The following is a 12,215-nucleotide window of genomic DNA, read 5'->3' as shown; positions in this document are numbered from 1 at the left end:
TGCTACCATATTTTTAGTGTTTTTATCAATTTTATTTCGCTGCATTTATTATTATTTAATTTTGTCATTATTAGAGATGCAGAGCCCCGGAAGGGCCCTAACGAAATTGCTGTGTTTTTTCTTCAATACGTTTGGTTTGCAGCCGAGTGTGAAGCGACTGGGATGAGAATCAGCGCCTCCAAGTCCGAGTCCATGGTTCTCGCCCGGAAAAGGGTGGAGTACAATCTCCAAGTTGGGGAGGAGATCTTGCCCTAAGTGGAGGAGTTTAAAGGGGAACATTATCACTATTTCAGAAGGGTTAAAACCATTAAAAATCAGTTCCCAGTGGCTTGTTTTATTTTTCGAAGTTTTTTTCAAAATTTTACCCATCACGCAATATCCCTAAAAAAAGCTTCAAAGTGCCTGATTTTAACCATCGTTATATACACCCGTCCATTTTCCTGTGACGTCACATAGTGATGCCAACACAAACAAACATGGCGCATAGAACAGCAAGCTATAGCAACATTAGCTCGGATTCAGACTCGGATTTCAGCGGCTTAAGCGATTCAACAGATTACGCATGTATTGAAACGGATGGTTGTAGTGTGGAGGCAGGTAGCGAAAACGAAATTGAAGAAGAAACTGAAGCTATTGAGCCATATCGGTTTGAACCGTATGCAAGCGAAACCGACAAATACGACACGACAGCCAGCGACACGGGAGAAAGCGAGGACGAATTCGGCGATCGCCTTCTAACCAACGATTGGTATGTGTTTGTTTGGCATTAAAGGAAACTAACAACTATGAACTAGGTTTACAGCATATGAAATACATTTGGCAACAACATGCACTTTGAGAGTGCAGACAGCCCAATTTTCATCAATTAATATATTCTGTAGACATACCCTCATCCGCGCTCTTTTCCTGAAACCTGATCTGTCCAGTTTTGGAGTTGATGTCAGCAGGCCAGGGAAGCTAGGGTCGATATTCTTCTCTTGATCATCTTCGGTGGCATAAGGGACGGTGTGGGCCAAGACATGCAGGGGGTTTAGCTCGCTCGTCTGCGGGAACAAACTGCCGCCATTGCTTGCCGTGCTAGCGAGGTCCTTTGTCCCTGAATTGCTCACACACTCCGGCAGATTCAATGGGGGTCTGGCGGCAGATTTCTTTGACTTTATAGTTGCTTTGAGTGTCGCAGGATATCCACACATTCTTGCCATCTCTGTCGTAGCATAGCTTTCGTCGGTAAAGTGTGCGGAACAAACGTCCAATTTCTTGCCACTTTCGCATCTTTGGGCCACTGGTGCAACTTGAATCCGTCCCTGTTCGTGTTGTTACACCCTCCGACAACACACCGACGAGGCATGATGTCTCAAAGGTACGGAAAACAGTCGAAAAAACGGAAAATAACAGAGCTGATTTGACTCGGTGTTTGAGAAAATGGCGGATTGCTTCCCGATGTAACGTCATCGCTCCGAGAGCGAATAATAGAAAGGCGTTTAATTCGCCAAAATTCACCCATTTAGAGTTCGGAAATCGGTTAAAAAAATATATGGTCTTTTTTCTGCAACATCAAGGTATATATTGACGCTTACATAGGTCTGGTGATAATGTTCCCCTTTAAGTACCTCGGAGTCCTGTTCACGAGTGAGGGAAGAGTGGATCGTGAGATCGACAGGCGGATCGGTGTGGCGTCTTCGGTAATGCGGACACTGTATCGATCCGTTGAGGTGAAGGAGCTGAGCCGGAAGGCAAAGCTCTCAATTTACCAGTCAATCTACGTTCCCATCCTCACCTATGGTCATGAGCTTTGGGTTACGACCGAAAGGACAAGATCACGGGTACAAGCAGCCGAAATGAGTTTCCTCCGCCGGGTGGCGGGGCTCTCCCTTAGAGATAGGGTGAGAAGCTCTGCCATCCGGGAGGAGCTCAAAGTAAAGCCGCTGCTCCTCCACATGGAGAGGAGCCAGATGAGGTGGTTCGGGCATCTGGTCAGGATGCCACCTGAACCTAGGGAGGTGTTTCGGGCACGGGGAAGACCCAGGACACGTTGGGAAGACTATGTCTCCCGGCTGGCCTGGGAACGCCTTGGGATCCGTGTCCACTGCACTGCACTAAAGCAAACCAACAGGCCCTCCAGCGAGTGGTTAAAGCGGCGGGGGAAATTACAAGGACAATACTCCCAGAGATGAGTGCCATGTACACAACTCGCTGCCGAAAGAGAGTACACAACATCCTGAAAGACAGATACCACCCAGCACATGGCCTCTTCAACCTGCTACCCTATGGAAGGAGGTATAGATCGATTCACGCCAGGACCACCAGAATGTCTCACAGTCTGTATCCCCAGGCTGTGAGACTGCTAAATGAACAGTCTGCCCCGGACCATCTTATTACCTCACTCTTCACCACCTCAATAATTGTGCTCTAGACATTGCATTGCTGCAACATCAATGTAACACCCATCAGACATCTGACTGTTCCCACCCCCACGCCCATCTATTCGCCATCTTCCTGAAAATGCTAAACTGTAAACTATGGTCAACCTGCACTTCAATGCAGTTTCTATGCCGCTGGACAAAGCTTAAACAAAATCTCGTTGACATGTATGACTTAAGTGTTATTATGACAATGACAATAAAGGAATTGATTAATTGATTGATTGATCCCCGGGAGGAGCTGGACGAAGTGGCTGGGGAGAAGGGAAGTCTGGGCTTCCCTGCTTAGGCTGCTGCCCCCGCGACCCCACCTCGGATAAGCGGAAAATGGATGGATGGAAGGACACTTTTTAAACCCCAAGTTAAACCCCATCTGTCGAGTATTTGTCATTTTAACTACAACTCATGTAGCCAAAGTCCCTCAGAGTAGTTTGTTAAAGTACGACCCCTTTTATTTGCCAGAAAATGGTTAACAACCATCGGCGCAAAGTTTGGCGTCATACCTCACTCCCATCTTGCGGCGTAGGATACATTTGTAATCGCTTATACGTGTCGTATCTGTAACTTTAACCGCGACTCATTTAGCTAAAGGAGTAGTTTGTTAAGGTACGACCCCTTTTTTTCGTCAAAAAACGGGTTTAACTTGGTCTATCTAACCTTGTAGGATTCAGAAATGTGTATATGAGCTGTGTTTGTGGGGGTGTGTTCACGGTAACGGCGGCACTGCAGTGGAACATGTCGTGATGTTGGTTTGTCAAATTAAAAGAAGGCTTTGTTGAACATTCCTCCCCGGCGTCATCCGTGATCCTTCACACACAACCAGGCTGCGCTTCACACACCAATGACAACACTTTCCATACCCCAAATGTCCCCATATATATTAAATACCAACATACACTGCCGGAGATATGACATTTTACATGTTACACGACAAAGATATAGAAAATGATGTGTTTTGGACAAAAAGTGTGCTGTGCTTTTTAGTAATTGATCAATAAAATGGTCAATTAATTTGGTCTCCAAACTTAGCTAGGTATGTTTAGTGGATAGTGTTGACTCCATTTTTGATTTTTGTCAAAATCTCACTAAACTTGTCCCAAATGTTTGTGCTGCAAATTAATTTTGTTTGACCCTTATAGTTTTTACGTTATTAATGTGATATTATTCATAACCAGCTCCAAAACATAAAAACTCTAATAGTTAAAATATTTTGTGCAGCACAAATGTACTACAAACCAATGTGACAAGTTTGGGGAGATTTTGACATGTTTTTATTAGCTTATTAATGTAATATTTATATTATTGATATTTAGTTTTTACATATGTGTTTTATACTATTTTTTAGATGGTGTTAATTTTAGTTATTCTCCAGTGTGGAGGCCTCAGAGGTGGCGCCTCAAATCTTCAGTGCCATGTCATCTTTTGCTTTGTTTATTCTTTGTTATTGTCAATATCTCTGTGTGTGTGTGTGTGTGAACATTTTCTTCTCTTCTTAAATTGTATTTAATTATTGTTTTTATTTTGTACAGAACTTTTCGTTTGCCACTTGTCTGTGCATGAAAAGTGCTTTATAAATATTGATTGATTTGATTGGATTTGACAAGGTGGGAGGGGCTGGATGACATCACCAGTCAGAAAATGTGTTTTAGAATGAATAACTTTAAAAATTGTAACGGTCACATCTAGTCTTAGACTTAGATTGGTCAGGTCTAGTCTTAGACTTAGATTGGTCAGGTCTAGTCTTAGACTTAGATTGGTCAGGTCTAGTCTTAGACTTAGATTGGTCAGGTCTAGTCTTAGACTTAGATTGGTCAGATCTAGTCTTAGACTTAGATTGGTCACATCTAGTCTTAGACTTAGATTGGTCACATCTAGTCTTAGACTTAGATTGGTCACATCTCAGATTTAGATTGGTCACAACTAGTCTTAGACTTAGATGGGTCACAACTAGTCTTAGACTTAGATTGGTCACATCTACTCTTAGCCTTCGATTTGTCACATCTAGTCTTAAGACTTAAATTGGTCACATCTAGTCTTAGACTTAGATTGGTCACAACTAGTCTTAGACTTAGATGGGTCACAACTAGTGTTAGACTTAGATTGGTCACATCTAGTCTTAGATTTGGATTGGTCACATCTCAGATTTAGATTGGTCACAACTAGACTTAGACTTAGATTGGTCACATCTCAGATTTAGATTGGTCACAACTAGTCTTAGACTTAGATTGGTCACATCTAGTCTTAGAATTAGATTGGTCACATCTAGTCTTAGAATTAGATTGGTCACATCTAGTCTTAGACTTAGATTGGTCACATCTCAGATTTAGATTGGTCACAACTAGTTTTAGACTTAGATTGGTCACAACTAGTCTTAGACTTAGATTGGTCACATCTCAGATTTAGATTGGTCACAACTAGTCTTAGACTTAGATTGGTCACATCTAGTCTTAGAATTAGATTGGTCACATCTAGTCTTAGAATTAGATTGGTCACATCTAGTCTTAGACTTGGATTGGTAAATAATAATGATAAATGGGTTATACTTGTATAGCGCTTTTCTACCTTCAAGGTACTCAAAGCGCTTTGACAGTATTTCCACATTCACCCATTCACACACACATTCACACACTGATGGAGGGAGCTGCCATGCAAGGCGCTAACCAGCAGCCATCAGGAGCAAGGGTGAAGTGTCTTGCCCAAGGACACAACGGACATGACTAGGATGGTAGAAGGTGGGGTCACATCTAGTCTTAGACTTAGATTGGTCACATCTAGTCTAAGACTTAGATTGGTCACATCTAGTCTAAGACTTAGATTGGTCACATCTAGTCTAAGACTTAGATTGGTCACATCTAGTCTAAGACTTAAATTGGTCACATCTAGATTGATCACTGTGTTGGCCCTGCGATGAGGTGGCAACTTGTCCAGGGTGTACCCCGCCTATCGCCCGAATGCAGCTGAGATAGGCTCCAGCACCCCCCGCGACCCCGTAAGGGACAAGCGGTAGAAAATGGATGGATGGACATCTAGACTTAGAGTTAGATTGGTCACATCTAGTCTTAGACTTAGATTGATCAGATCGAGTCTTAGACTTAAATTGGTCACATCTAGTCTTAGACTTAGATTGATCAGATCGAGTCTTAGACTTAAATTGGTCACATCTAGTTTTAGACTTAGATTGGTCAGATCTAGTCCAACGGTTGGTGCCAAAACCCCAAATATTTATACTCCAAAAACAAGGAGGGTGGCACCAACCATTGGACCAGATCTGGTATTAGACTTAGATTGGTCAGATGTAGTGTTAGACTTGGATTGGGCACATCTAGTCTTAGACTTGGATTGGTTACATCTAGTCTTAGACTTGGATTGGTCACATCTAGTCTTAGACTTGGATTGGTCACATCTAGTCTTAGACTTGGATTGGTCACATCTAGTCTTAGACTTGGATTGGTCACATCTAGTCTTAGACCTTGATTGGTCACATCTAGTCTTAGACTTAGATTGGTCAGATTTAGTCTTAGACTTAGATTGGTCAGATTTAGTCTTAGATTTAGATTGGTCAGATCGAATCTTAGACTTAAATTGATCACATCTAGTTTTAGACTTAGATTGGTCAGATCTAGTCCAACGGTTGGTGCCAAAACCCCAAATATCTATACTCCAAAAACCAGGAGGGTGGCACCAACCGTTGGACCAGATCTGGTCTTAGACTTAGAATGGTCACATCTAGTCTTAGACTTAAATGGTCACAACTAGTCTTAGACTTGGATTGGTCACATCTAGTTTTAGACTTGGATTGGTCACATCTAGTCTTAGACTTGGATTGGTCACACCTAGTCTTAGACTTGGATTGGTCACATCTAGTCTTAGATTTAGATTGGTCAGATGGAGTCCAACGGTTGGTGCCAAAACTCCAAATATTTATACTCCACAAACCAGGAGGGTGGCACCAACCGTTGGACCAGATCTGGTCTTAGACTTAGATTGGTCACATTTAGTCTTAGACGAATGGCAGTGTTACTTCAATATTTGAACTTATGAAGGGGGCAACTTCACACAGGTGTTTATTTAAACTCCCGTGAGGACCACAGCAGGTAAGTTGTTGAAGGCGGGCAAACCGTTTTAATGTTAGAAATTCCACCGGGGGGGTGGGGGGGCATGCGCACGTGCCAAACAGCAGAAGAAACACTGTTGTGTTGTTATGAACAACAGGGTTGTTGTTATAAACAACAAGGTTGTTGTTATGAACAACAAGGTTGTTGTTATGAACAGCGGTGTCCATCACTCTGCATTCATTTTTGATGCAAGTTTGACAAGCTTTCAGTCATCGGCCTTGCATGTGAGCCGACCCACTGCCTTTACTTCCCATGGAGGGAAATAATAGTCACACCAAAATAATTGTGGGAAAGGTACTTTGTCTAACAAGCATTGGGTCTACCGAGGGCATGCTCGGCAGCAGCTTCATTTAAAAAAAATAAACATGGAGGAGGTAAATGATATCACTTTGGATTGCACGGTTCTGGACTGAACAGTCAGAACAAGGTGAATGGAGCTTGGAGAGTAATCGTAATTAAAGAGGGGGCACCAGTTGCCAAATGGCTCCCATACACGGTGCTATTTTAGCAATAAGCGGCACACTTTCATTACATTTCTGCAACGTTTGAATTATGGATCATCAGCGAGTCGCAGAAGATGAAATGTCTCGATGGTGAATATCGATCAAGGCAGTGGTCGTTAAAGCTAAGTGCGTCCATGTTATATCTCCACAAAGATTTGGTTATGCAATACAGTATTTTGGGTTTTTAGCGCAGGTCGTAACTCTGAGCCTGGGATATAAAGTATTATTGCAAGCTTCTGCTGGCGAAAAGGCCCATGGAGGAGGGAGATTTAGGGGGAAGCGAAGGATGGAGACCCCCCCGGCTCCCTACCTCAGTGGTTCTTAACCTTGTTGGAGGTACCGAACCCCACCAGTTTCATATGCGCATTCACCAAACCCTTCTTTAGTGAAAAATAAAATGTTTTTTTTTTCAAATTGAAGACAAATTTGTATGTTTTTGGTAACACTTTAGCATGGGGAACATTAGGGCTGTGAATCTTTGGGTGTCCCACGATTCGAGTCAATATCGATTCTTGGGGTCACGATTCGATTCAAAATCTATTTTTTTTCCAATTCAACACGATTCTCGATTCAAAAACGATATTTTCCCGATTCAAAAGGATTCTCTATTCATTCAATACATAGGATTTCAGCAGGATCTACCCCAGTCTGCTGACATGCAAGCAAGCAGAGTAGTAGATTTTTGTAAAAATATTTTATAATCGTAAAGGACAATGTTTTATCAACTGATTGCAATAATGTAAATTTGTTTTAACTATTAAATGAACCAAAAATATGACTTATTTTATCTTTGTGAAAATATTGGACACAGTGTGTTGTCAAGCTTAGGAGATGCGATGCAAGTGTAAGCCACTGTGACACTATTGTTGTTTTTTATTTTATTTATAAATGTCTAATGATAATGTCAATGAGGGATTTTTAATCACTGCTATGTTGAAATTGTAACTAATATTGATTCTGATGTTGATAATATTAATTTTTGTTTCACTACTTTTGGTTTGTTCTGTGTCGTGTTTGTGTCTCCTCTCAATTGCTCTGTTCATTGCACTTCTGAGTGTTGCTGGGTCAGGTTTGCTTTTGGAATTGGATTGCATTGTTATGGTATTGCTGTGTCAGGGGCGTCACTAGCTTTTAAGGACAGGGGGGGCTTTGCCCCCGGGAGATGCACAGGATGCGAGCGAATGTTACGCACGAGCACAAAACTTCACAAACGGCTAACAAAGACTTAGAAATTATTAATTGTTATTATTATTATTTTTTTAAAATGCACGGGACGAAATTAAATGCTCCCCGGGACGATGGCTTTTAACCATTTATTTTTATTTTTATGTATTTATTCATTTTACATGTTATATTAAATGTCTTGGTTTTTCCTTTCTCTGAAAATCCTATGAAATGTTTAACAAGCCATCCTATAATAATAAAACAGCTCTTAATGTAACAATACAATAAAACAAATATATTTAATGATGTTTTTTTCATTATTTTAACAATAGACTAATGTATATTACTTTATATAGATTCTACAAGAAACACAAAACTTAAAAAATAAATTCTTTACAATTGCACTCACAAGGTTTTGTGCAGCTTCACTCATTGTAAAGGAAGATAATGTGCTTCGTACACCTGCAGGACCGCAAGCAAGGTCGCAGAGAAAATGCGGGCTGGAATTTGAGTGATGTGGGCATTTTCTATATGAACAAGTGGAATGGATTGGATACCGACGCACTAAAGGGGCTCTCTACCTTACGCTACGAAGTGAGGGGAAACTGAGGGAATAATAACAGGTTATATGATTATTTATTTAAACACATATTTGGGCCACTTTATAATGAATATGTCGGCATTTATTTGTAAAAAAACAAAAAACCACCAAATTATTTAGGGGGGCTTAAGAATATTTTAGGGGGGCTTGAGCCCCCCTAAAATAGGCCGAACAACGCCAATGTGCTGTGTATTGTTTTTTTGGATTGAATAATTTAAAAAAATTAATTAATTAATTAACAAAAATGAAAATAATCGATTTTAAAAAAAAGAGAGAATTGATTCTGAATCGCACAACGGGAGAATCGCGATTCGAATTCGAATCGATTTTTTCCCACACCCCTTGGGAACATATTCTAAGTAACAAAGACTTAATTTAGAGTTATTTGGTTAGGGTTAGAGGGTTAGGGCCAGGGTTAGGGTTATAATAAGGCCATGCCGAATAAGGCATTAATAAGTACTTAATAATGACTAGTTAAGAGCCAATATGTTACTAATTTGCATGTTAATAAGCAACTAATTAATGGTGAATATGTTCCCCAAACTAAAGTGTTACCATGTTTTTTTACTGGTGCACAAAATGAACCGTGCATGAACATCACCTTTTTCAAAGAACAAAACTAACAGAGTGCATTAACTCACAACAAATTACACACCTGCAAATCAGTCTGACTTCTGCTGTTGCCGTATCTGTAATACGCCGATAGGGAGAAGTTTTTATTTACACGATGAGTCTGGTGTGTCTTGACCTCCGCCGAACGCGACTCACCAAACCCCTAGAGTTCGATCGAACCCAGGTTAAGAACCACTGGGTTGGTGGTTATCAGCAAAAATAATACACAAAAATGCAGTGGCGGGCCGTGCCTTTCCCACCTAGGCCTTCAGTGATGTCCTGCTTAGTCCGACTTCAATAAATACCTGTCACATGACCACAGCCTGAAAAACATACATACAGAAACACACTTGCGCACTACTGGGCATTGAGCACCTCAATTTGTCACTAGTGTACAAAACGGGCGATTTTTTGGCACAATTAAAAATCAATAAACCCGCAACAGACGTGGTACCGTCAAAACAAAAAACACATTGAATGTGAAAAAATATATTTAAAATCATTTATAAATGGTTGATTTATATAGGCTAGTACGGTAAAGTTTTGTACCTGACAAGTTTCTCTGATGAAGGCTGCAGAAGCAAGATAGCCGAAACTTGTCAGGTACAAAACTTTACCTTACTAGCCTATATAAATCAACCATTTATAAATACACATTAATAGGCTAAATGAACCTCTTCAACATATATTTGAACTCACAATTTGTAAAGCCATTGGTACCGCTCGTAGTTGGTTGATTCGAGTGGAAGCGGCAGCCAAACCATTTCACCGCCAGGACAGCTGAACTCGTTTCCAGGGTTTGGCCGACCTCGTTTCACAAGATCTAGTGTCTCTTTAAATATCCCTCTTGAAAATGGCCTTGCACATATACAGTGGCGGTCAAAAGTGTACATACTAGAGATGCGCGGATAGGCAATTATTTAATCCGCAACCGCATCACAAAAGTCGTCATCCACCCAAACTAACATTTTATCAAATCCACACCCGCCCGTTGTTATATATCTAATACAGACGATGCAAGGCATTAGTGAGGTTAGAAAGCTTTTGCCTGTTAAAGAAAGGAGACTGATCCAATGTGGCAGAGACATCCAATGCGTGCCACGCATTAATATCTCTTGGCCACGCATTAATGGCTAAGAGATATTAATGCGTGATAATATTATTTATCATTATTATAGTATTATTGTCATTTCCATTAAGAAAGTGTTGACTATTGTTGCCAATGCCCTCAGATCAGGAGTGCGTTCCTCACACTTTGTGTGCGCAGTTGCAGCAAGCAGAACGATGCTTTTAAGAAGTTAAAAAAATGTTTTAGAAAAACTAGGCCTATATTTTCGTTAGGTAAAAAAAATGTTCTGAATTTATTTCAATGAATATTAACTTGTTAACGTTATAATGCTCAAATAGGGACGAGAGCGGGGTGCACAGTGAAACAGTGAACACTTTCGCGACAAAATGAACCTTTATTGATTGATCTGCAGCCATGACAAAATATCAGACAATCTCCATTGTCAACGACAGGCAGGAAAATAAAGATAAACACATAGCCTATGTTGTAGGCATAGGCATAGGCTCATACGTTTTTAAGTTGAAATAAAAAAATAATTAAAAATGTGCCTCATAAGCCTTAGGCTGTCAATCACGCGCACAAACTTAAATTATACAATAACATATGTATGTCATCCCTATTTAAACAAAAATAAATTAAATAAATAATAATAATAAATTACCTGCAACTTATTGGCCAAGGCAAATAGCTGGTCTTTTTTTCACTGGTCTTTAGTATTCCCTTTTTTAGTTTGTCGCGTACCACGTTTGCTGCCGGCGTTGCCATCTTTTTTCTTTTTTTTTCTTCTGTTGTGTTGTGTTGTGCTGTAGTGCCTGATGAATAATTGCCTGTTTCAAAGAGTGCTGCTCGTTTTTCGTATGTGGGTAACATTTAACTATGTATATATATTTCCGAATTAAACCGCCACCCGCCCGAATCTATTTAAAATCTATTTTGTTCGTCATGTCACCCGCCCGACCCGCCCGACCCGCGGATTATCCGCGGACTACGCAGTTGTGTCCGCAAACCGCGCATCTCTAGTACATACACTTGTAAAGAACATCATGTCATGGCTGTCTTGAGTTTCCAATAATTTCTACAACTCTATTTTTTTTGTGATAGAGTGATTGGAGCACATACTTGTTGGTCACAACAAACATTCATAAAGTTTGCTTCTTTTATGAATTTATTATGGGTCTACTGAAAATGTGAGCAAATGTGCTGGGTCAAAAGTATACATACAGCAATGTTAATATTTGCTTACATGTCCCTTGGCAAGTTTCACTGCAATTAGGCACTTTTGGTAGCCATCCACAAGCTTCTGCTTGAATTTTTGACCACTCCTCTTGACAAAATTGGTGCAGTTCAGCTAAATTTGTTGGTTTTCTGACATGGACTTGTTTCTTCAGCATTGTCCACATGTTTAAGTCAGGACTTTGGGAAGGCCATTCCAAAACCTTAATTCTAACCTGGTTTAGCCATTCCTTTACCACTTTTGACGTGTGTTTGGGGTAGGGCTGGGCGATATATCGATATACGCGATATATTGCGTGTTTGTCTCTGTGCGATATAGAAAATGACTATATCGTGATATCGAGTATACGTTCTCACGCAGTTGCTTTTAGCTGAGGGCATTACACTACATGCTCTACTCACTCTTTCCTGTCTCTCCTTCTTACAGACAGCAAGCGCAACTTCTTACATACGTCACATGCGTATACGCCCTCCAAGAGCAGAGAGGTAGCAGCATGG

The sequence above is a fragment of the Nerophis lumbriciformis genome, linkage group LG05 (genome assembly GCF_033978685.3).
Source record: "Nerophis lumbriciformis linkage group LG05, RoL_Nlum_v2.1, whole genome shotgun sequence".
Classification (NCBI taxonomy): Eukaryota; Metazoa; Chordata; class Actinopteri; order Syngnathiformes; family Syngnathidae; genus Nerophis; species Nerophis lumbriciformis.
This window is presented reverse-complemented; position numbering follows the sequence as displayed.